The following is a 25,988-nucleotide window of genomic DNA, read 5'->3' on the forward strand; positions in this document are numbered from 1 at the left end:
CAAGTAAATATCGAAACAAGTTACAAACTCTAATATACATACAAAATGTGACCTATATACCCCCAATTACATCTGTACCGTAACTCCCATTACTAATGTCGATAACTACATATGATCAATTTTTTAGCATGAAATGGTGAGTAACAAAGTGAGCTTTGAGAAAGCTTAGTAATACAGAACTACTAGATGATGCTAAAGGACAAGTAAATATATGGTAAAACATAAAACTTTCTTAGTGATCCAAATATATACAAGTTTTTGTGATGGGTTGGGGTTCATTAATTATTTATTCAGGTAACAGTCAAGAAACTTATAGTTTAGATGAAACATTTAGAGAGACATATCCAGGAGATTGAGGTGGAGATTCTAGTGTGTTCCAAGAAAACAAAAAATAAATGTGCAAATAGTTTAAAAATAGTAGTAGTTTATTTCAGTAAAACAATTTTTAAAATTATAATAATACCCTCTAACCTAGCATCGATATATAGTTCCCCAGAACTGAATCTATAAGGACTTAGCATATGTCCATTGGGTATAAGAGCCAACCTAAGGGAGTACCTTGGGCCACAAGGACTTACTGTAACACCCCTATCCCGTATCCGACCCCGAACATGAGTCAGAGATGTCACAAAACATTTACAAACAATCAACATTTGAAAACTAGTAAAAATTTGTTTCTTTAAAATTTTATACAATTTAAACATTTATCACTAAAATTATTTTGACTTATAAATCATAACCGATTTTAGGAAACAATATGACAGTTCAATAATATTTTATATCATAAGAAAAACTGCCTACAAACTGTTAGAATTAAAACTCATCATTATATTAATAAAACATTATTTTATCAAATATTAAACTAAAACCCATATTTATAATCATGTTTATAATGGCTAAAATGCACCAATATAACTATTATTATAAACTAGGGTAAACTAAATAGGTGACCACTCAACTATAGTTAAAAACCATTTTGACATTCGATGCTTCGATTTGATCAATTAGACCATCCAACTATTTAAATGCTTCACACAAGACATATGCCATTATCATTTAACGAAATGGGTGACATGGCAATTAAAATATTTTTTTATAATTACACAATTAGTCCAATTACTTATATATTCTTTTAATTGGTCCTAATTTTAAAATTTAAGATATTTTTAACAAGTTAAAATAAAAATAAAAGATATTTTTAAAATTTAAGATATATAAAATATTATTAATTTTGAGTAAAACATTTACATACTATTATACAAGATATATATCATTTGTTGTTTAAAATATATCAAAAGGTTACCTTGGCTCAGTGGTTAGGTATTGCTATTTCAAGCAAATGGTCACGGTTTTGATTCCCCTTATCCACCACTTTTAGTGTGAGTTTATTTTCTTTCAAGAAGGTGTCACGTGTCACCCTTTCATTGGAGGAAAATAAATCTATTAAATTAAAAATAAATTAAAATAAATTTTATCCTCCAATCGAATGACAACATGTGTCACTATTGACACGTGACACCTCTTGATTTGATGGTTAAATTTGTTTTAATTTATTAAAATTAGGACCAAGTTAAAATAATATATAAGTAATAGGACCAATTGTACAACTATACAAAATATTTTAACTGCCCATCACCCATTCCGTTAAATGATAATAGCAGGTTGCTTGATTGAAACATTTAAATAGTTGGGTGGTCTAGTTGATCAAATCGAAACATCGATGGTCAAAATGGTTTTTGACCATAGTTGAGTGGTCACACGTGTAGTTTACCCTAAAAACTAATCCTAATCATATCAAAATAGTACAAACTCTTATTATACGTATACATGCCAACTAGAATTCAAATAATAATGAGATGTCATTACTGATACCTGTAAATATTCAGCTCCTTACTTCATTTGCTCTCCTTTACCCACGTATGAAAAGCATCACAAGCCAAGTATTAACTTAGTAAGACATATATATATAAATTAAAGTAAAGCTTTTTCAAACATAAAATATTAAAAATATGCTAAATTACTATATATGTCACATAAAATATATGAACATATAAAATTGACTTACAAACCTCTTTCTTTATACTGTAATTGTAACTTGAAAAAATCATCCTTTAGCATATATAAGGCATATAATGCCAAATCAGAGTACTAAGAAAAACATTAGTTTTCTTTCACATCATATAACATGTATATGCACTTTATCATACATAAGGTATATCATGACAAAATCATAATACATAATGAACCATTTACTTTCATCTAAATTGGATAACCTCTAATGTTCTCATATTCTAATCATTTCCCAGTGTATGTTAAATGAGAAAACAAGTGCATAAGTCAGTTGAGTGTTCGCAATATGCACTCGCAAGTGCCTCATATATCAACCGCACTAGAAAGTGCTCATCAGTAATTTGCACTCAAAAGTGCTCTCCAGTAATCTGCACTAGAAAGTGTTCATATTGCTTGCACCATAAGTGCGACATGTAATGTATAGATGCTATATAACATAGCATTACTGTACAATAATCAGATAGGGTAGCTCACAACAACAAAACACCATGAACCCCATAATACACAATCAATGCCAATATAATGTACAAGAATGTACTAGATCAACAATAAGTAATCAGTAATCACTCCACCTCATGACATGACAATTGTACCTATGACTCTCAATGCACATACAATGGGGTTTTCCATTAATAATTACATATTATTTAGTTATCAAAGATATAAATATCATGCACTCTTCATTTATCAGAAATATACATAGATACTAGCATATCAAAATATCATATATGAGTGCATTAGGCAATTCATACCTTGAAAATTTTCATTTTTCACATTTCATAGAAGTATCACTTATCACTTTCCCTTTAGATTTATGAACATCATATTTCATCATATAATAAGTATCTTAATTATCATGCCATTGTAATGAAGTTGACTGATTTCAAACATTTAAGATAACCTATAACATAAAAAGAGTATAAAGTACATGATTTACTATAAATTCATGTTCTGGCAGTTTTGCACTACCCTCAAAGAAATATTATTCTGTATTAATCTAAACACTAAAAAATTATCTTGTTTATACCACTGGAAACCATACTCGAATAAGAATCTAACCATATAAAGAACTTCTACTGGTTTAGCTTGTACAATTTATAGTGAATTTTCTAAACTAGTTTACATAATATGTTTTGAACATAATCTGCATCCATATTCTCTGACCTATCCTAGATTAAGAATTCATATCTTTTTGTATACTCGTAGAAATCTATATATATTTTTAAAAAAAAAACTAGACTGACATATGAATTGAAAGATATACAAATCACCTTCTAATCATTTTTATAAAATTTATGGTGATTTTCTAAACTTACTATCAAATTCACAAATTTTAGGTAGATTTCAACATTTTGTTTTTTTGGGCTTATTCATTAATTCTATAAATCTTCTAAACACAAATTGAACATATAAACATACATAAAAAATCACATAACATTAGGAGTGACCTCTTACCGTAGTAACTCTGTCACTGGTTCATCCAAACTAATATTTGCACGAGACATTAATACAAATTAAATATGCACTCACATTGACATTTTAAATGTTAACCATAATGTAATCCTCCCAAAAGCTTTATACGAGCTCCTTTTATTCATGTTGCTATTCACTTCACCTCAATTTGAACTTGAAGGATTCCCATACTTCAATTGAACAACAATTAAAAATCAAATACATATGTTAGAATCTTACTAACATAAGCACACAATATGAAATAAATTCCTAAAAATCTTTAGATGAACATAAGCACACAATAGGAAATATATTCCTATAAATCATTAGATGTTCATTCAATACTAATTCTTTTTCATACGATCAAATGTAAACTTTAATACTTCAAAATAACACTTCAAGTTCTTTATTATTCATAACCATCAATAATTCTCATGACATTTTCAAAATTTACATTTTGACCACTAATTATGAATTCTCTTATAATTTATCTCTACTTTTCCATTTTATTCGAAATGGTCCCTTGTCATTTTTCTTCAATTCAAGATTCAGTTAACTTAATTTAAATTTCCAGCCTTTAATTCTAGCATGCTACCTCAACCATTACACAATTTTCACTATAAATTCCAACTTTTCTATATTTTCAATTTGGTTCTCAAACTTTACCTACTTTCCAAAATGGTCCAATTTTGACATTCTGACATCAAATTCAACATTCTAACATTAAATTCAAGCATAGTGCATCATCTATTCAAAATTTTCACATCAACTCCTTAATTTTTCATAATGTGAATATGTTCCTAAACTTGTACAAATTTACAAATTAGTCCAAACAACATTCTAAAACCTGCAGAACCTTTCAAACATCATTTATAAGCTTAGGGAAATTTTTTATTATTTTCCTTAATTTTCTTTAATGTTTGAATACTTAGGGTTTCCAAATTCAAGATTTTTTACTTTGACTCAAGCATAAATTCAACATCTAAACAACATTTGTAAGCTTCTATAATCAAACCCCTAACATAATTTATCAAAATCATAATTTCTTCAAAACCCTAGGTATGGTCGAATCCTTATGTAGGCAAATTCAAGTAGTTTTAATTATCATACAAGCATGGAAATAACTCTACAACATCAAAATCCATCATCAATTCTTGAAACCCTAATACCCCCTTCATGCACCATATTCATGAACTTGTGATTTCAAGCATGATTATCATGCATAATTGGTACAAAATGATAGAGCATTTCGAGGAGAACATTTTTCTATTTCACACTTTAATCCAAAAGCCTAAGGAATTTGCTTGAAAATGAAAAATAAAATTTTCTCTTACCTTCCTTGGAGTACACGACCAAAGCTTGAAGAAAAACACAAAACTTCATGAAATTTCTAGTTTAATTTCATGTACATTTGTCATTTATTAAGCTTAAATAAATTAAAAATTCAATTAATGGGAAATGACAATTTTATCCTTAATGAGTCTTGATAATCACAATAATACCTTTTCAATGTTAATTATCATCTTTCAAAGTCAAAGATGAACAAATAAATTTGTCATTTCGAACTTTATCCATGAACTTTTCCAAAATTTACAATCTAGCCATTTTCATTCAATGGTTCATAATTAACAAGGAAATAAATTATCAAATTCAATGATCCATATTATTTTCCATCATTTTAAAATATGGGAATAATATTTAGAACCTTAATTTATCATCATTCAAAATTTTTCAAAATTTTGATTCGATCCGATTATCCAAATTTTTACTTGACTTTAACACTTTATAGCTTTCAAAATCCGGATAAAAAATCTGACTCCCAAGAAAATGTCATTCTTTTTTACGGGGTCAAAATACATATCTACTTAAAATTATATTTTGGTCTCTAAACTTTTCCAAAATTTATACTTTAGCCACCAAACTTTCAAAAATAAAATTTGGTCATTTGTCAAACTTTTTGGGTATTACAATTCTCCCCCATAAGAAAATTTGTCCTTGAGTTTTCAACATGTATATAATGTAAATAGATGAGAATACTACCTTTTTAACTCATATTTACTTTCTCGAACAACCTTTTCAACCTTGTAAACTTTCCACAATGTCTTAACCAGTAGTACCATCTTGTTCCTCAATTCTTTAGTTCCATATTCTAATATCCTTACCGATTATTCCTTGTAGGTCAAATCTGTTTGAATTTATTTTCCCAGTTTAATAACAGATGAAGTATCTAATCAATGCTTCATGAGTATTTACACATAAAGTGAAAAACATTATGAACTTTGTCCATTCCCGAAAGTAGAACTAGCTAACAAATCATCAGACGAACTTTTTTTTACATATCATATCTTTTTTCCAAGGAAATTCTTGAAAAGTACTTTATAAACTTGAGTCTTTTTTATTGGATACCAAAGGTAGCTTTATCAAAAAATCATTATGACTTATTTTGATTTCCACTTAGAAATTGAAATCAATTGTAACAATACAGAAGGCACTTGATAGCCTACTTTACTTGTTCACATGTCAAGCATTTTAAATCAAACTCGGTTATATCTCTTTTCATGTCGGGTCATTAGTATTTTATTTTCAAGTCATGATATTTACCTAAGGCATGTTCAAAGGACTATAAAGTGTCTAAAAGAAAATATCTTCTTTTACTCTTCATCAATTGAAATATAATTTTTTTCTTGGTAATATATGCATATATAAGACTTAACTTAGAAGTATTTTCTTCCACATTTTTGCACTTGTGCTATTTTTGAAAAACACTTTTCATCTTTTCTTTAAAGCTCATTTACTCGATCTAATAGCATAGGTTTTAACTTCAATTCTGCAATCAATGCTCTATTTTCCTTTAATGATAGTCTTGCATCCAAAGCTCAAAGAGCTAAAAATGTCTTTTGATTAAATGATTCAATTACTACATTGGCCTTTCCGTGATGGTAATCGATATCCACAATATAATCTTTAAAGAGTTCTATTCATCACTTTTGTTCCAAGTTCAACTCATTTTTAGTCAACATATACTTTAGGCTTTTATAATTAGTGTAGATATAGCATCACTCACTATACAAATAGTGGCACCTTATCTTCAAAACAAATATAACTGCTGTCAATTGCAAGTCATGCGTAGAATAATTCTTCTATTACATTTTAAGTTACCTTAAAGCATAGGACACAACTTTTCCTTCTTGCAAAATCAAAACTTCCTTAGCACTAATCATTCTAAGTGAATAACACATCTTTGCTTAGTAACTTGGTCAGTAGGGGCAATTTATCGGAAAGTACTTTATGAACCTTCAATAGTAATCAACAAGTTCCAACTTCAAATTTCAAAAATGTTCTATGGAAATTTTCAATCAACTATAACGTGTACTTTCTTGGGATCTATACTTATCCCCTCTACCGAGATCATATGTTCGAGAAATGTAACCTCAGACAACCAAAATTCACACATAGATAGCTTAACATATATTTTGGTCTCTAAACTTTTCCAAAATTTATACTTTAGCCACCAAACTTTCAAAAATAAAATTTGGTCATTTGTCAAACTTTTTGGGTATTACAATTCTCCCCCATAAGAAAATTTGTCCTTGAGTTTTCAACATGTATATAATGTAAATAGATGAGAATACTACCTTTTTAACTCATATTTACTTTCTCGAACAACCTTTTCAACCTTGTAAACTTTCCACAATGTCTTAACCAGTAGTACCATCTTGTTCCTCAATTCTTTAGTTCCATATTCTAATATCCTTACCGATTATTCCTTGTAGGTCAAATCTGTTTGAATTTATTTTCCCAGTTTAATAACAGATGAAGTATCTAATCAATGCTTCATGAGTATTTACACATAAAGTGAAAAACATTATGAACTTTGTCCATTCCCGAAAGTAGAACTAGCTAACAAATCATCAGACGAACTTTTTTTTACATATCATATCTTTTTTCCAAGGAAATTCTTGAAAAGTACTTTATAAACTTGAGTCTTTTTTATTGGATACCAAAGGTAGCTTTATCAAAAAATCATATGACTTATTTTGATTTCCACTTAGAAATTGAAATCAATTGTAACAATACAGAAGGCACTTGATAGCCTACTTTACTTGTTCACATGTCAAGCATTTTAAATCAAACTCGGTTATATCTCTTTTCATGTCGGGTCATTAGTATTTTATTTTCAAGTCATGATATTTACCTAAGGCATGTTCAAAGGACTTAAAGTGTCTAAAAGAAAATATCTTCTTTTACTCTTCATCAATTGAAATATAATTTTTTCTTGGTAATATATGCATATATAAGACTTAACTTAGAAGTATTTTCTTCCACATTTTTGCACTTGTGCTATTTTTGAAAAACACTTTTCATCTTTTCTTTAAAGCTCATTTACTCGATCTAATAGCATAGGTTTTAACTTCAATTCTGCAATCAATGCTCTATTTTCCTTTAATGATAGTCTTGCATCCAAAGCTCAAAGAGCTAAAAATTTCTTTTGATTAAATGATTCAATTACTACATTGGCCTTTCCGTGATGGTAATCGATATCCACAATATAATCTTTAAAGAGTTCTATTCATCACTTTTGTTCCAAGTTCAACTCATTTTTAGTCAACATATACTTTAGGCTTTTATAATTAGTGTAGATATAGCATCACTCACTATACAAATAGTGGCACCTTATCTTCAAAACAAATATAACTGCTGTCAATTGCAAGTCATGCGTAGAATAATTCTTCTCTTACATTTTAAGTTACCTTAAAGCATAGGACACAACTTTTCCTTCTTGCAAAATCAAAACTTCCTTAGCACTAATCATTCTAAGTGAATAACACATCTTTGCTTAGTAACTTGGTCAGTAGGGGCAATTTATCGGAAAGTACTTTATGAACCTTCAATAGTAATCAACAAGTTCCAACTTCAAATTTCAAAAATGTTCTATGGAAATTTTCAATCAACTATAACGTGTACTTTCTTGGGATCTATACTTATCCCCTCTACCGAGATCATATGTTCGAGAAATGTAACCTCAGACAACCAAAATTCACACACATAGTTAGCTTAACATATAGTTTTTTCTCTCGAAGTGTCTATAAAAAAATGTGAATATGAACATCGTACTCTTTCGGAGTCTTCAAAAACACTAATGTGGCTTTTAACTGGTCAAAAGATCATAAATTCTTAGAAGAGGATACTTATTCTTTACTGTTACTCTTTTTATCCAATGATAATTTAGGCATAATTGTATAAACCCGTTCTTCTTTTTACAAACAATATCAATATTCTCCAAGATGACACACTCGATCTTATAAAACCTCGATGTAATAAATTCTAGTAACTATATCTTTAACTTTCTAAGCTCAATCGAAGCCATTTTATACAGAGCTATAAAGCAAGCTCAGTACCCAATAACACTTCTATTTTAATTTCTATCTCTTGATTGGGAAATTAATCCCAGTATCTCATTTAGGTCTATATTTGGATACTCTCAAACAATTGGAATATTTTCCAACTTAACATAACAATTACTGCTAAAAATCACCTTAGATAGCAAATTTACTCTTTTTCCAACTACTATAACCTCAAAATCCTTCAAGGTTTTCAAAATCAATTTCTTTATACAACGACTCATTATGACGTGGTAGGGTTAACCAATCCATACCGAAATAACATAAATTTCCTTAAAAAGTGATTCTATCAAGTCTATTAAAAACTCAATTTATTGAATCTGTAACAAACTATTCTACATATTTGGTTCCCTTGGCTCTCTGGCCTAATGGGTAGTTACACATATGTCACTTAAGATCAATTCATTCCATTATCTCTTTCTTCAATCAACTCAATATTTTTAAAAAAAATGAGGATTGCATATTCTTGCACTAACACTTTTTATTGTGTCGGTATACCATCTTAATCAAACTGATAAGAAGGATTATGATTAACTATATTATTTCAACTACCCATTTATTCTTAAATCTCTTGTTCAATCATTTATTTCATATCCTATATTTTAAAATTTTTATACATATACTATACTTATCCACTTTCATTAGTAATGAGTGATATCAATCAAATCATATATATAACAGATCAATAACAATGACATCCTAGTGGCATGTATACACTTTTTGACTCAAACAGACTCGGTTTAGGCCTAGAATTGGCTAAACTTATAACTCCGATACCATTAATGTATCACCCTTTCTCATATACAACCCCAAACATAATTCAGAGATGTCATAAAACATTTACATACAATCTACAATTGAAAACAAGTAAAAAAATTTCTTCAAAATTTTATACTATTTAAACATTTATCACTAAAATTATTTAATCGTGTAAAATCATAAGGCATATCATGACAAAATCATAATACATAATGATCCATTTTCTTTCATATAAATTGGATAACATGTAATGTTCTCATATTTGAATCATAGCCCAATGTATGTTAAATGAGAATACAAGGTGCGCGAGTCAGTTGAGCGTACGGAGTATGCAGTCGCAAGTTCCTCATTTATTAATCACACTAGAAAGTGCTCATCAATAATTTACACTCTAAAGTGCTTTCCAGTAATCTGAACTAGAAAGTGTTCATATAGCTCACACCATGGGTGCGACATGTAATGTATAGATGTTATAAAACATAGCATTACTGTACCAATAATCAATAATCAAATAGTGAAGGTCACAACGTCAAAACACTATGAACCCCATAATGCACATACAATGCCAGTATGATGTGCAAGAATGTAATAGATCAACAATAAGTAATCAACAATTACTCCACCTCATGACATGTCAATTGTACCTATGACTCTCAATGCACATACAATGGGCTTTTCCATTAATAATTACATATTATTAAATTATCAAAGATATAAATATCATGCACTGTTCATTTATCACAAATATCCATAGATACTAACATATCAAAAATATCATATACGAGTGCATTGGGCGATTCATACCTTAAAATTTTTCATTTTCACATTTCATGGAAGTATCACTTATCATTTTCCCTTTTGACATATGAACATCATATAATAAGTATCTTAAATATCATGTCATTGTAATGAAGTTGACTCATTTCAAACATTTAAGATAACCTATAAAATAAGAGTAGTACAAAGTTCATGGTTTACTATAAATTCATGTTTTGGCAGTTTTGAACTACCTTCAAAGAAATATTATTCTGTATTAATCTAAACACTAAAAAATTATCTTGTTTATACCACTAGAAACTATACTCGAATAAGAATCTAACCATATAAAGTACTTCTCCTAGTTTAATTAGTACAATTTATAGTGAATTTTCTAATCTAACTTACATAATATGTCTTGAACAAAATCTGTAGCCATATTCTCTGCCTATCCTAGATTAAAAATTCATATAATTTTGTATACTCCTAGAAATCCGTATCCATTTGTTTTAAATAAAACTAGATTGACATATGAATCGAACGATATAAAAATCACCTTATAATTGTTTTCATAAAATTTATGGTGATTTTCTATACTGACTATCTAGTTCACAAATTTTAGGTAGATTTTAGCATTTTGTATTTTTGGCTTATTCATTAATTCTATAAATCTTCTAAACACAAATTAAACATATAAACATACATAAAAAATCACATAACCTTAGGAGTCACCTCTTACCGTAGTAACTCTGTCACTGGCTCATCGCAAGCCAATATTTGCACGATACATAAATACAAATTAAATATGCACTCACCTTGAAATTTTAAATGTTAACCATAATGTTATCCTTCCAAAAGCTTTATACGAGCTCCTTTTATTCCTGTTATTTTTCACTTCACCTCAATTTGAACTTCAATGATTCCCATACTTCAATTGAACAACAATTAAAAATCAAATACATATGTTAGAATCTTACTAACATAAGCACACAATAGGAAATAAATTCCTAAAAATCTTTAGATGAACATAAGCACACAATAGGAAATATATTCCTATAAATCTTTAGATGCTCATTCAATACTAATTATTTTTCATACGGTCAATGTAAACTTTAATACTTCAAAATAACACTTCAAGTTCTTTATTATTCATAACCATCAATAATTCTCATGACATTTTCAAACTTTACATTTTGACCACTAATTATGAATTCTCTTATAATTCATCTCTACTTTTCCATTTTATTCAAAATGGACCCTTGTAATTTTTCTTCAATTCAAGCTTCAGTTAACTTAATTTAAATTTACAGCCTTTAATTCTAGCATACTACCTAAACCATTACACAATTTTAAATTTAATTCCCAACTTTTTCATATTTAAAATTTGGTCCTCAAACTTTACCTACTTTCCAAAATGGTCCAATTTTCACATTCTAACATCAAATTCAATATTCTAACATTAAATTCAAGCATAGTACATCATCTATTAAAAAATTGCACATCAACTCCTTAATTTTTCATAAAATGCAAATATGTTCCTAAACTTGTACAAATTTACAAATTGGTCCAAACAACATTCTAAAGCATGTAGAACCTTTCAAACATCATTTATAAGCTTAGCAAAAAATTTTCATATATTCCCTAATTTTTATTTAATGGCTGAACACTTAGGGTTTCCAAATTCAAGATTTTTACTTTGTTTCAAGCATAAATTCAACCTCTAAACAACATTTCCAAACTTTTACAATCAAACCCTAACATAATTTATCCTAATCACAACTTCTTCAAAACCATAGGTATGGTCGAATCCTTATGTAGGCAAATTCAAGTAGTTTTAATTATCATACAAGCTTGGGAATAACTCTACAACATCAAGAACATCAAAATCAATCATCAATTCTTAAAACCCTAACACCCCCTTCATGAACAATATTCATGAACTTGTGATTTCAAGCATGATTAGCATGCATAATTGGTACAAAATGATAGAGCATTTCAAATAGAACAATTTTCTATTTCACACTTTAATCCAAAAACCTAAGGAATTTGCTTGAAAATGAAAAAAATAAAATTTTCTCTTACCTTTCATGGTGTACACGACCAAAGCTTGAAGATGAACACAAAATTTCATGAAATTTCTAGTTTAATTTTATGTACATTTGTTATTTATTAAGCTTAATTGAATTAAAAATTGTTTTAATGGGAAATGACTATTTTAACCTTAATGAATCTTGATAATCACCATAATATCTTGTCAATGTTAATTATCATCTTCCAAAGTCAAAGATGAACAAATATATTTCTCCTTTCCAACTTTATCCATGCACTTTTCCAAAATTTATAATCTAACTATTTTCATTCAATGGTTCATAATTAACAAGGAAATAAATTCTCAAATCCAATGATTCATATTATTTTCCATCATTTTAAAATATGGGAATAATATTTAGAACCTTAATTTATCATTCTTCAAAATTTCTCAAAACTCGATTCGATCCGATTATCCAAATTTTTACCTGACTTTAACACTTTATAGCTTTCAAAATACGAATAAAAAATATGACTCCCAAGAAAACATCATTCTTTTGTACGGGGTCAAAATGCCTAACTACTGAAAATTAAACTTTGCTACTAAAATTTTCCAAAATTTATACTTTAGCCACCAAACTTTCAAAAATTATATTTTGGTCTGTAGTCAAACTTTTGGGGTAATACAATTCTCCCATTAAGAAAATTTTTCCTTGAGTTTTCAATATGTATATGATGTAAACAGATGAGAATTCTACCTTTTTAACTCATATTTACTTTCTAAAACAAGCTTTTAAACCTTGTAAATTTTCCACAAAGTCTTAACCAGTAATACCATCTTGTTTCTCAATTCTTTAGTTTTATATTCTAATATCCTTACTGATTCTCCCTTTTAGTTCAAATCTGTTTGAATCTATTTTCCCGGTTTAATAATAGATGAAGTATCTGATCAATACTTCATGAGTATTTACACATAAAGTGAAAACCATTATGAACTTTGTCCATTTGCGAAAGTAGAACTAGCTAACAAATCATCAGACAAACTTTTTTTTTACATATTATAATATTTTTTCCAAGAAAATTCTTGAAAAATACTTTATCGACTAGAGTCCTTTTTATTGGATACCAAAGGTAGCCTTATCACAAAATCCATTATGACTTATTTCCATTTCCGCTCAGAAATTGAAATCAATTGTAACAATACAGAAGGCACTTAATAGCCTACTTTACTTGTTGACATGTCATGCATTTTAAATCAAACTCGGTTATAGTTCTTTTTATGTATGGTCACTAGTATTTTCTTTTCAAGTCATGTTGTATCTTGTTTTTACCTAAGGCATAGTCAAAAGTCTATAAAGTGTCTCGAAGAAAATATCTTCTTTTACTCTTCATCAATTTTAATATAAATTTTTTCTTGGTAATATATGCATCTATCAAACTTAACTTAGAAGTCTTTTCTTCCACATTTTTGCACTTGTTCTATTTTTGACAACCACTTTTCATCTTTTCTTTAAAGCTCCTTTATTCGATCTAATAGCATAGGTTTTAACTTCAATTCTACAACCAATGTGCTATTTTCCTTTAATGAAAGTCTTGCAACCAAAGCTCGAAGAGCTGAAAATTTATTTTGATTAAATGACTCAATTATTACATTGGCCTTTCCGTGATGGTAATCGATATCCACAACATAATCTTTAAAGAGTTATATTCATCACTTTTGTTCCAAGTTCAACTCGTTTTTAGTCAACAAATACTTTAGGATTCTATAATTAATGATGTAGCATCACTCACTATACAAATAGTGGCACCTTATCTTCAAAACAAATATAACTACTGTCCATTGCAAGTCATCTATAGAATAATTATTCTCATACATTTTAAGTTACCTTAAAGCATAGGACACAACTTTTCCATCTTGAAAAATCAAAGCTTTCTTGGCACTAATCATTCTAAGAGAATGACATATCATTTCTTAGTAAGTTGGTCATTGGGGGGCAATTTATCGGAAAGTACTTTATGAACCTTCAATAATAAACAACAAGTCCCAACTTCAAATTTCAAAAATGTTCTATGGAAATTTTCAATCAACAATAACATGTACTTTCTTGGGATCTATTCTTATCCCCTCTACCGAGATCATATGTTCGAGAAATGTAACCTCAAACAACCAAAATTCACGCATTGAATATTAATCTCTTGATCGGGAAATTAATCCCAATATCTCATTTAGGTTTGTATCTGGATACTCTCGAACAATTAGAATATTTTCCAACTTAATTTCTTAACAATTACTGCTAAAATCACCTTAGACAACAAATTTACTCTTTTTACAACTACTATAACCTCAAAATCCTTCAAGTTTTTCAAAATCAATTTCTTTATACAATGACTGATTATGACATGGTAGGGGTAACCAATCCATATCGAAATTACATAAATTTCCTTAAAAAGCGATTCTATCAAGTCCATTAAAATCTCAATTTCTTGAATTTGTAACAAACTATTCTACATATTTGGTTCCCTCGGCTCTCTGGCCTAATGGGAAGTTACACATTTGTCACTTAAGATCAATTCATTCCAGTATCTCATTCTTCAATCAACTCAATATTAAAAAAATGAGGATTCTCTATTCTTGCACTAACACTTTTTATTGTGTCAGTGTACCATCTTAATCAAACTGATAAGAAGGATTATGATTAACTATATTATTTCAACTACCCATTTATTCTCAAACCTCTTGTTCAATCATTTATTTCAATCCCTCTATTTAAAATTTTTTATACATATACTATACTTATCCACTTTCATTATAAATAACAGATTAATAGCAATGACATCCTAGTGGCATGTATACACCTTTTGACTCAAAACAGACTCGATTTAGGCCTAGAATTGACTAAACCTATAGCTCTGATACCATTAATGTAACACCTTTCTCGCATCCAACCCCAAACACAATTCAGAGATGTCACAAAACATTTACATACAATCTACAATTGAAAACAAGTAAAAAAATTTCTTCAAAATTGTATACTATTTAAACATTTATCACTAAAATTATTTAATCGTGTAAAATCATAAGGCATATCATGACAAAATCATAATACATAATGAACCATTTGCTTTTATCTAACTTGGATAAGATGTAATGTTATCATATTTGAATCATAGCACAATGTATGTTAAATGAGAATACAAGGTACGCGAGTTCGTTGAGTGTACGCAATATGCACTTGCAAGTGCCTTATTTATTAATCACACTAGAAAGTGCTCATAAGTAATTTGCACTCGAAAGTGCTCTCAAGTAATATGCACTAGAAAGTGTTCATTTAGCTCGCACCATAGGTGCGACATGTAACGTTTAGATGCTATAGAACATAGCATTCCTTAGGATCCATAAGGTCATAACTTGGGCCCATTGTGCCTAAGAGCCTACCTAAGGGTCGACTTTAGTCCATAAGGAACACACACACACACACACACACAATTTTAAACATCACACATGCTTGAAAATTAATCTCCAACATCAAAAACATAATAATCTTTCATCAATCCTTCAAAATCCATAAACCCTAATTTTCAATATCATGAAATAAGCTTGTTCACCATGTAATATTTATTCCGAATGAAAGAGAATTTCATGTAGATTAATTATCTATCTAATAGCTTAATCTAAAAATCAAGTATGTAGCTTTAAAAATAAGAAATAAAATGCTTACCTTGTAGCAATGGAGCTCACAGCCTAAACAAAATGAAGAAGAAATTGTCTTGATTATTCTATGCTTATCATGCAATACAATTGTATTAAAATTAATATAATTGAATTTAAAATTCAATTAATGAGAAATCCCAAATTTTCCATTAATGAACTTGATAATTACCAAATGACATTGCAATATATTTAATTAAAATATTCCATAGTAAAAAATGAAAAAAGTTGGCTTTGACTTTCTACTTTGGCATGCAATTTTTTAAAATTGCTTTGTCACTAAATGTTCACTGTTGGACCAAATCTGGAAAAGTACACTGATCCGCTAAATTTATCTAATCTAAAATACGAAAATAACATTTCCAACCCTTATCTATCATCCTTCAAATTTTTGTGAAATTTCGATTCGATCTGATTACCCGATTTCTATACTGAACGTTATCGCTTTATAGCTTTTAATACAAATCCCATAACAAAAATATGAATTCCACAAAATTCTTGTTTTAGGTCATATTATTTATTTACGAGATAAAATATATAACTTTTCAAAATTATATTTTTAGTCCCTAAACTTTTATAAAGTTTATACTTTAGTCACCAAACTTTAAAAGTTACATTTTATTCATTAGCCAAAATTTGGGGTATTACACAAATGATATCTAGTTGGAAGAATATCTCACATGGCTTTTCCGCGAAGGGGAATCATTCGAAGAATATCTTACATGGTTTTCCATCGAAGGGGAGTCATCTGAAGAGTATTTCACTTGGCTATCCAGCGAAGGGGAATCACCTGAAGAATATCCCACTTGACTCATACCTGAGAAGGAGAGTCATGCAAGGAATCAATACCGATTTAAACCACGAAGGGGGTAGTATTGTGTGGCTTAAACCCACGAATGGGAGTCATTCAAAGAAGCCTTCACCTAGAGGAATCATTTACAACATAGCTTAAGTCGAGAAGAGCTATATATCAACCAAAGCTTTCAAGTTCAAGTTTTAATGAATGATACTTGACCAAGAAGCGCATCCAGAACCGATTGCATTTTGCCTTAATTCAACGGCGAAGAGCCATAATCACTCAAATCTTTTCGAAGTCAATTTAAACTCCACGACAGAGATATTAGTTCAAAAGCCAATTCAAATCAATTGCAGTCTAGCTTAACTCCGCGACGAGGAGCTTGTTTCCAGTTGAAGTTTTCAGGCCAAGTTTTAACTTCAAGGAGGAGGATTTTTGACCCAAAAACACATCTAGAACTGATTGCATTTTGTCTTAACTCCGCGACGAGGAGCCATTCCAGTCAAACTTTTTCAAAGTCAATTTTAACTTCACAATGAGGGAATTAAGTTCGAAAACCAATCCAGAATTGAATGTAGTCTATCTTAACTCAGCGACGAGGAGGTAGTTTTCATTTGAAGTTTTTAGGCCAAGTTTTAACTTCACGGTGGAGGATTCTTGACCCATAAACACATCCGAAAATCGATTGCAATTTGGCTTAACTCAGCGGTGAGGAACCATCTTCCAGTTAAATCTTCTAAGTCAGATTTCAAGTCCATGATAGAGGATATTTGGCTTCAAAAATGGTCATCTACAACTTCAACTTATATTTTAACTTCACGATGAAGAATATAGAGTTCGAAGAAAGCCTAATTCAACAGAAATTTAATTAGATTCTTGAAGAAAAGCTAAATGTCTCAACATCAAAAGAGCAAGCTTGCATTCAGAATCCATTTATTTTGAGAACTGAATGAAAATTTGTTTTTTTATCTCTGTCTTATTGTTGTTACATGAAAATAGACAAAGAAGTGTAATTATAGACACCTATTTTTGTCCGAGTCCATTTTATAGTATAATATATATATATAATTTTTTTATTATATATAGTTTTAAGACATATAATATATATATATACATACGTAGTTTCAAAATTATATATAGCATTGTTTTAAACATATATGATATATAGTTTTAAAACTTATATAATATATATAGTTTTCAAAAATATGTTGTGTAGTTTTGAAAGCTTATATATGTAGTAAAATGCATATATCGTTTTTATATTTATTATTATTATTATTATTATTATGTTTATGTTTATTTTTTTAGGATCCAAAAGTCCATAAGTCCAAAAAGTCCAATGTTTACCGGTTTAGCCAAGCAATAAATGTCCAGAGTTAGAGGAAACTAGTGGAGATACTCTCCTGGCCCATTAGAATCTTCCAACAAATTGAGTTTGATGTCAAGTCAGATGGTCTAATGAGAAGAAGTAGGAAACATGCTTGCGAAGCCCAAATAATGATCCTGAGGTGTCTGAATAAGTACTTTAGGGTTTCTAGATTAAGTAGAGCGCCACATCATCCCAACTGTGGGATCAGATAGGAAAGCAAGGGCCCAAATTGAATCTGGATAGGTTTTGGGAACATTAAAAGCATCATCCCAACGCAACTAATCATGGGCTGTTGGATCTACAACCAATCCAACAGCCAGGAAAGCCCCAAAATCAAATTCAAGAGAAACAAAAGGTTACCAACCGACCAAATATGGTGCGTAAAGACTACGCGCCGACAAATAAGAATCCATTTATTTCTTGGAAAGAAAATCGACCAAATAAAAAAAATTGGGAATTTCATGCAAATCAAACAAATTCGAACGAATAAGGCAACATAACCAAATAAAAAAGGGCAAGTCAATAAAAAAGCTCACCATAATATTATGTCATCGATTCTCTGTTTTATCAACAAGTGACCAATAGTATTAGCAAACCCTAATGCGAAAGTTGACGTGAAAACAAGTGAGTTTGCTAGAATGCAAGGAGGAAGACTTTGGTATGCTCAACCACAGGGAAGGAACGTTTCCCAAGATCTATTGCAAATAAGAGAGAATAACAACCCAAAATCAATCCATAACCAAGTTTCTAAGGATCTGGGAGAAGACATTATAATAAAAAACATATAGGAAGGATTTTAAATCCAAAGGTTATTAACTTGGAAAAATCGAAAGATGTTAGCATGAAAGAACTCCCTAAAGGAAAAAGTCCAGGGGAAGAAAAAAGATTCTTCAAAAGTGATTGGAGAACAAGGGAAAGAGAGGAGAACGTAGGCGGACATGGTAACCCAAAAAATAAAGCAAGATAAAGAACAAAGCATGATGACGGAGGAAGATGAGTTTGTCTTGGTTGAGCACTACTAGAAAAAGCCCCTTTAATGACGCGCACTGCGCATCATCTATGGGTGTGGATGACACACAAATGCTTGTCGTTGAAGCCACTGACATGAATCTTAGATGACGCGCAATTGTGCGTCATAAATCTATGACGCACATTTATGACACGCATTTATGACGCTCATTTATGAAGCTCATTGCGCGTCATTGAAGCCCCGTCATAAATGAAGATGACGCAGATTTGTGTGTCATAAATGTATGACACGCATTTATGACTTACATTGCGTATCATTGAAACCCCCGTCATAAATGAAGATGACACACATTCGTGTGTTGTGATTGTATTTCGTAAATTATGTATATATATTGTAGATTGACAAATAATCAAACTAAATCACATTTAATGCCTTGTAATACTAAATATATATCATATATATATAAGCAATCAATTTGCATACAATATATTAACATTAAGTGATAAACATTCAAATTCCATGCACAATTCTCAGTTACATAAACTTGCACAAAAATTGTAGAGGGATAAACATTCAAATTCCATATATATGGAATAATGCGACAAATTTAACATTCTTTTTAGAAGGATAAAACATGCACAATTCAAAATACAGAGTAACAATCACTGCTAACTGAGAAAGTGAAATATGAAGAGGCACCTCTACATGCTTCAAGTAATCTGGAACATCTGATTGCTGCATGTATTTCATTCCTTCAGCTGCATAAAACTCGGATGTGCACTCTAGGAAAGGCTTCTCAAAACTTTCCGAGTAAATGCCCAAAACAATATACATCTTCAAAAGATGGTTAAGTAGTGGACATCAATGGAAATCATTTCATCAACCTAAAAAATATGAATTCCTAAAAACTAATTTTTGGTCAACTTAAAATGCAAGTAAGATAAATAAAACAACATTTGTTCAATCTCATGCTTGAATGCCACAATAATTTGCTTTATATAGTCAGAAAGAACATTTATGACAATATCCTAGAACTCTAGTTTCATACTCTCACCAATTCAACCAAAAAAAAAACAAGATTCCATTTTCAACCATCTCACAACTTTTCGGCATAAATATCCCGTACTTCTAGTCCCAAGACAACAGGAAGGGCATATAGATCATGGAACATTACAACTCAAATGAAAACAGGAGCATTCCAACATGGTAATTAATGGAAATCATTTCATTGACTTCTCAATAGCATGCCTTTGGTTTGTAGAATACTAGTATGTTCTCTTTATCTACATCCCCACTCAAAGCATACCCAAGCAACTAAGAAAACTTTGTTTAAACTGATTTTAACATCATAAAATTGATTTAGTGGGAAAAAAGTTTGCATCTCTTGGGTCAGTAAGCATCAAATAATTGTTATGTTGCCCGAACATGTCAATTTTTTAAAGTACATGAGTTCTACACTTATGGCTGACACATGTTTGGATATAGGTATGGAAGTATAATCCACCACATATCTATATCAGATACATATTTGAATCTAATACTCACCTCAACATACAGATTAAGATAGAGCAATAATATTTTAATACCACGAGCATTAATATTGAACAAATATCCATGAAAATTTAGGTCTTAAATCAACATCAATTGTACAAGTTAAAATTGTCAAAATATTGAAAAGGGCTTGTCAAAAGCTTACACTTGTTAGGTCTATTTGTGGATCTTTCATGGACTTGTAAAGCGTGCCTTTGAATTATTGCATCACTCTTTCAACCTCTTCAAGAACTTTTTTTAGTATTTTTACCTGACAATAACGAATAATGTTAAGTTTGCATGCTTAAGCAGATAAAGAGCAACGAGCCGTGTGAAATATATTAATTATGGATTATAGATATGGTATTCTTCAACCAATACATAATGTCTTCACAATCATAGTTCTTGAAAGGCCTCTATATAAACAGACTCGAGTACAGAACAATCCTGAACTGAGAATAAGACCACCAAAATCATGTGACACATGCATAAAAAAAAGCCATCAAGGAATCAATGCATATAAATAATGTATAACAAATTAGTAATAGATGCAATGGATTTATGGCTAGAATTTTGACTAAAATCATGCTCAAACATCAAATAATATGTTCACTATATGCACTACAACAAAATACCACACCAACCGTGTTCACACATTTCTATCTTCTACATAACAATTCCAAGCATTCTGCTTACATGGGAGGGGAGAGCAATTGATTTTGCCTGTCATAAATACAGCGTGGAGTCGTGAAGCGACGGATTCAGTCAAACGCTACTTTTAAACTTAAACTTGTAATCGAAGAGAAAATATTTGAATCTGCAAACGTATTTTTTGAATATTCCGGTGAATAAATAACTAAAATAATCTTAACTACTAAAAGTTCGGTTCGGTAACGAATAATCCTGCAAAATATTACCTGGCACTGCAAATCAACAATCTTCACCTACGACTTTCTTCCTTAGTTGCCTCTTTGTGATCAAGCTCTTCATCCCCTAGAAGAACAATAATGCACTGCATTGCGCAACAAACTGCCATTAATGAAAGAATCAATGATGTTTGCACGTTGTATTTTGTAATGCATAGGGAAACACTTAGGATATGGATATGCAAATACCTACAGAAAATCATCGAGCATAGCAGTGTACTGGGGCTCTTCAGGTCGATAGTTGTATAAGTCATAGAGAAAAGGAGTGCTAACCAGCAAATACACAAACTAAGGCAAATGAAGGAACAATTAGACGAGACACGAAAGTAGAATCAAACGTAACTGCTCGGTGGAATTAACATATAACTTCATAGTTCAAACGGAACCAAAATAATCACTCTTAAGAAACAAAAATCTCACAAGGAGGAAGGCTCCAAAGCCATGACCAAATATAAATAGAATAGCACCGAGTCTTTTCAAAGCAATAGCGACCGAAACTAATTGTTTAACCTGCATTTAAGAAAGGTCTCCACAATATGAAAATCATATATCATATTAACATTTAACACGAACTTAATATTCCATAAAAGAAATAAATTAATCGTAGATGATTAAGAGAGAAAAGGAATATCTTACTTCGATATCCGGCAAACCCACATGGAGCTGCGAAGATATGTGTTTCTTAGCAAGATCAAGCTTTGGTATCAACTCCTTCGCTGCAGGCCCGCCGTCAACCCCAAATTCATTAAACCTACCAACATATCGACCATCACCGTAACTACGAGACGCCTAGTTGAGCTCTTATGACTGTCTATCTACACTTATCTGTATATGTGCAATACTCGCAACAGTGGAGTAAAACTAGCTACATAGCTACACGGCCAATCGTCGGAACTATACCATCCAAACCACGATAGTGATAATGGAATTCGGGTAAAGCATTCAGGCATTCAAGGCATTGAGTCAACTAACATATTAGATAACAACAAGAATCCGTCGCTTCACGTCTACCACAACAAAATCATATCCCATGTTTGAGTAGCACAATCATAAATGAATTTGAAAGCAAACTAAAACCTGCAGTTAACCAACCTGTCTCTCAAATAGAGGCTCAAAGGCCCGTTTTGACTGTGAACATACTCAATGCATACATATGTACAAGTTAATTGTCCCTGAACCTTCAGGGTCTTCCTCGATTCGCTTCAGTTTTGACTCGATATCTATGCAAGTACCATCCCCAAATTAGCACTGTTTGCAAACAGCTAAAATTCTATGAACTTATATGGCAAAGAGTATGTCAATAAATTTGTTAGAAAATTGCACTTCCATAGTTAAAGTAGTACCAGAATCAAGTGAAGCGAGGTGCTTTACCATCAATTGTTGTTTTACATGAAACAAAGCATTCAAAATTGTCTTTAACCAATTGTTTCCTCTGCTGAGTCCGCCCTTGGAGATCTGTTTTTAGTGCAAGAGCTCCAGCCTCCAAGTATGCAGCAGGTGTATCTTGGTGTATCCGGGACATAAATAACTTTGCATCAAGATTTTCAGAGAAATACATCAACTTCTCTGCAAAGTTTCACCAAACAAATTACATAATTCACTGGCATTTCATTTACTGAAAAATTACGGGCATTAGAGTTTTAGGTATTAAATTAAAAATATTCAAGGGAGAAAAGCAGCTCATTGAGGAATTCAGACAAGTGATACCCATCTAAAATACCTATATATTTTAGATTGCAGATACACAGTTTGTGAGAGTGACGCTGTTATTAAAGTCTATTACGAAGTATAATCTGTATAAAACATACGGAAGACAGGAAAAAAATATACCACATACGTTAATATCGATATGATCTTTCTCAACACGAATGCTTTCAGATGAATCATTGACCAACCTGAAGGTATTGTTGTCTACTATTCTGCCAATCGTACAAAACTCAGAGGCCAGAAGAAAAACTTATAGCAGATGAAATTGAGGATCCACTGACTCCAGTTAAGGCTAAAAAAAAGACCAGGCAACAATTCATGTAATCACATTAGTACAATAATTAATAATAGAACTAACTTCTCTCACGGTCTTATCTTAATGAGACATAACTAGATTGAATTAGAGCGAATTCCTCTAAACTAAACAAAAAAATGAATTTCAATTAATAAGAAGTTGCTGAAAAGATTTACCCCAGTCCAAGTGGATCAACACAGTCCACGCCACGAGGGAACGATTGCAGAGTATTAAGCACTTTCCTGGCTGGTGCAGTTGCTTTACGCTCAAACTTCTGTGCCACCGGACCTGTTCTCGACTCTCTCATCTCGCGAACCCTACGAGCAAGCTGTCAAAGAAGAACTCTTGCTTCACTAATCATATCCAATAGCCACTTCGATTTTTAAAAATCCATTGAAGGAAAAAAAGTACCTCAGCTTCATTTACACGTTTCCATGTATCAGGCACTTCTCCATCCCATACTCCACCGTCGTCTTTCATTGGCCTCCCTCCAAGTCTCCCTCTAGCTCCTCCCTTTGGATCTGCAAAAGATAACCAATACATTTGCAAAAGATAACCAATACATCTGCAAAAGTGTTGTTTCCTATCCAACGTTTTTATCTCTCGAGTATCCAACCTCCTTCGACCTGAATGTTTGAGATGAAAGAAAAAATGATATAACAAAAAAGTTAGAATTTGATAAGTGGTTGAAATTAGCTATATTAAACGAATATATGTGAAAACTAAAATACAAGGTTGTGGATAGACCTTTGTTGCATTTGTCTTCAGAGAACTCGCATCACTTCCATAGTCAGGCTCAGTCAAAGCCTAAAGATAACATTAAGTTTCTTTAATTATGGCTAAAAAAGACACTAAGGATCAACCAGGAAGTTAATGCGGAAAAATAACACCTACCCAACAAGCTACAGTTTTTAACTGGGCCAAAGAAGGTAAATACTTATTCTTTTGTTCCTCTGTCCCGGATAATGCTATCATTGCTGGTCTAGACAAGTGTAGAAGATCGTGATTAGTTGTTTAGCTTTTTCTAAAGAAAACCATAACAAAGTGAATCCATAAATTAAAAAAAAATATGGAAAGTCTTTTCACAGATCTCACCAATGGTAAGCATGGCTAGAGACGAATGCACCAAGATAAAAGTTGAGCAACTTGCATCGACCCAAGTAATCTCTGCACTTGCAATGGCACTTGCAGTAAGCGAGAGACCAAGGCATCCATAACCCTGCAAAATCAATAATAACAAAACATCATACTTAATTTCCACTTCTAAGGAACAAATAAGCTAAAAAACCTAAACCCAGATATGACTAACCTTGATGGTACCACCCGCAATACTAAGAGCACCAAGTTTGGGAATAATTTGGAACGGAAACTCTACCTTCTCCCAATACTGAGAGAAAATAGCATATCAGTTGCTAAACATCAACATTTAATTTTCATCTACCAAACCAAAGTCATCAATCCATGTTGTGACAAAGGTTCATTATTAGAAAGATACCTATGCCGTTATAGGAGGGACAAAAACCCTTCTGATCATTGTATCCACCTGGCCGAAGCCCCCGTAGGCTTCTTCGTCATCCATTGACATCTTCGTCCCCGTAGGCGGAGGTCGGTGTTGGTTAAGAAAAGGAAAGCGATTTTAGGGGAGGAGGAGGAGAGGTGGAACGAGGCGGAGTGAGAGACAGTAGCGCGGTGGAAGAGACGGAGATCGTCAAGTTCATCAGAGGCGGAAATGGGCGGCAGAGGCTGGGGATTCAAACTCATGCCTAACAAGAAGAGAATCGAGATGAAACGCAGGAGTGAAAAGGAGAGAATGAAAGGAGTGGAAAACATTAGGCGGGGGAAGAAGCGGGAAAGGATGAAAATAATGGGGGAAATTAGAATACGACTCCTAAAGATGACACACAATTAAAAAGTATACTCCGTGTTTTTATAAATTTTATGGATTATGACTATTAAATATGACACATTATTGTAAGTCATAAATCGTTCAGATTTTAAAAAACATGACATTTATTTTATGACACATATTTTTTGCAAGTTATAAATTAGCGTGTGTCATTAAAAGTATATTTTCTTGTAGTGGAGGAAGATTATGTCATCGACAACTCCAGAGATTTCCCAAACGATCAAATTTTCTAAGGGAATACATAATTTGATTGATAACAACATGAAACAAGAGGTGATAGTAAGATTATTGGCTAGGACGATTGCATTCAAAG

At 31.2% G+C, this 25,988-nt stretch overlaps 1 long non-coding RNA gene across 1 annotated transcript; it reads right to left on the bottom strand.

The window, feature by feature from the left end:
* Positions 1 to 24,346: 24,346 nt before the first annotated feature.
* Positions 24,347 to 24,729, bottom strand: LOC120176973. Its single transcript, XR_005521369.1, has 3 exons — positions 24,664 to 24,729; positions 24,517 to 24,576; positions 24,347 to 24,395 (listed from the first exon to the last, which is right to left on the bottom strand). It is a non-coding gene; the product is annotated as an uncharacterized LOC120176973 (long non-coding RNA).
* Positions 24,730 to 25,988: the final 1,259 nt, after the last annotated feature.

This window comes from Hibiscus syriacus, unplaced genomic scaffold (assembly GCF_006381635.1).
Source record: "Hibiscus syriacus cultivar Baekdansim isolate YM2019G1 unplaced genomic scaffold, ASM638163v2 tig00112264_pilon, whole genome shotgun sequence".
Classification (NCBI taxonomy): Eukaryota; Viridiplantae; Streptophyta; class Magnoliopsida; order Malvales; family Malvaceae; genus Hibiscus; species Hibiscus syriacus.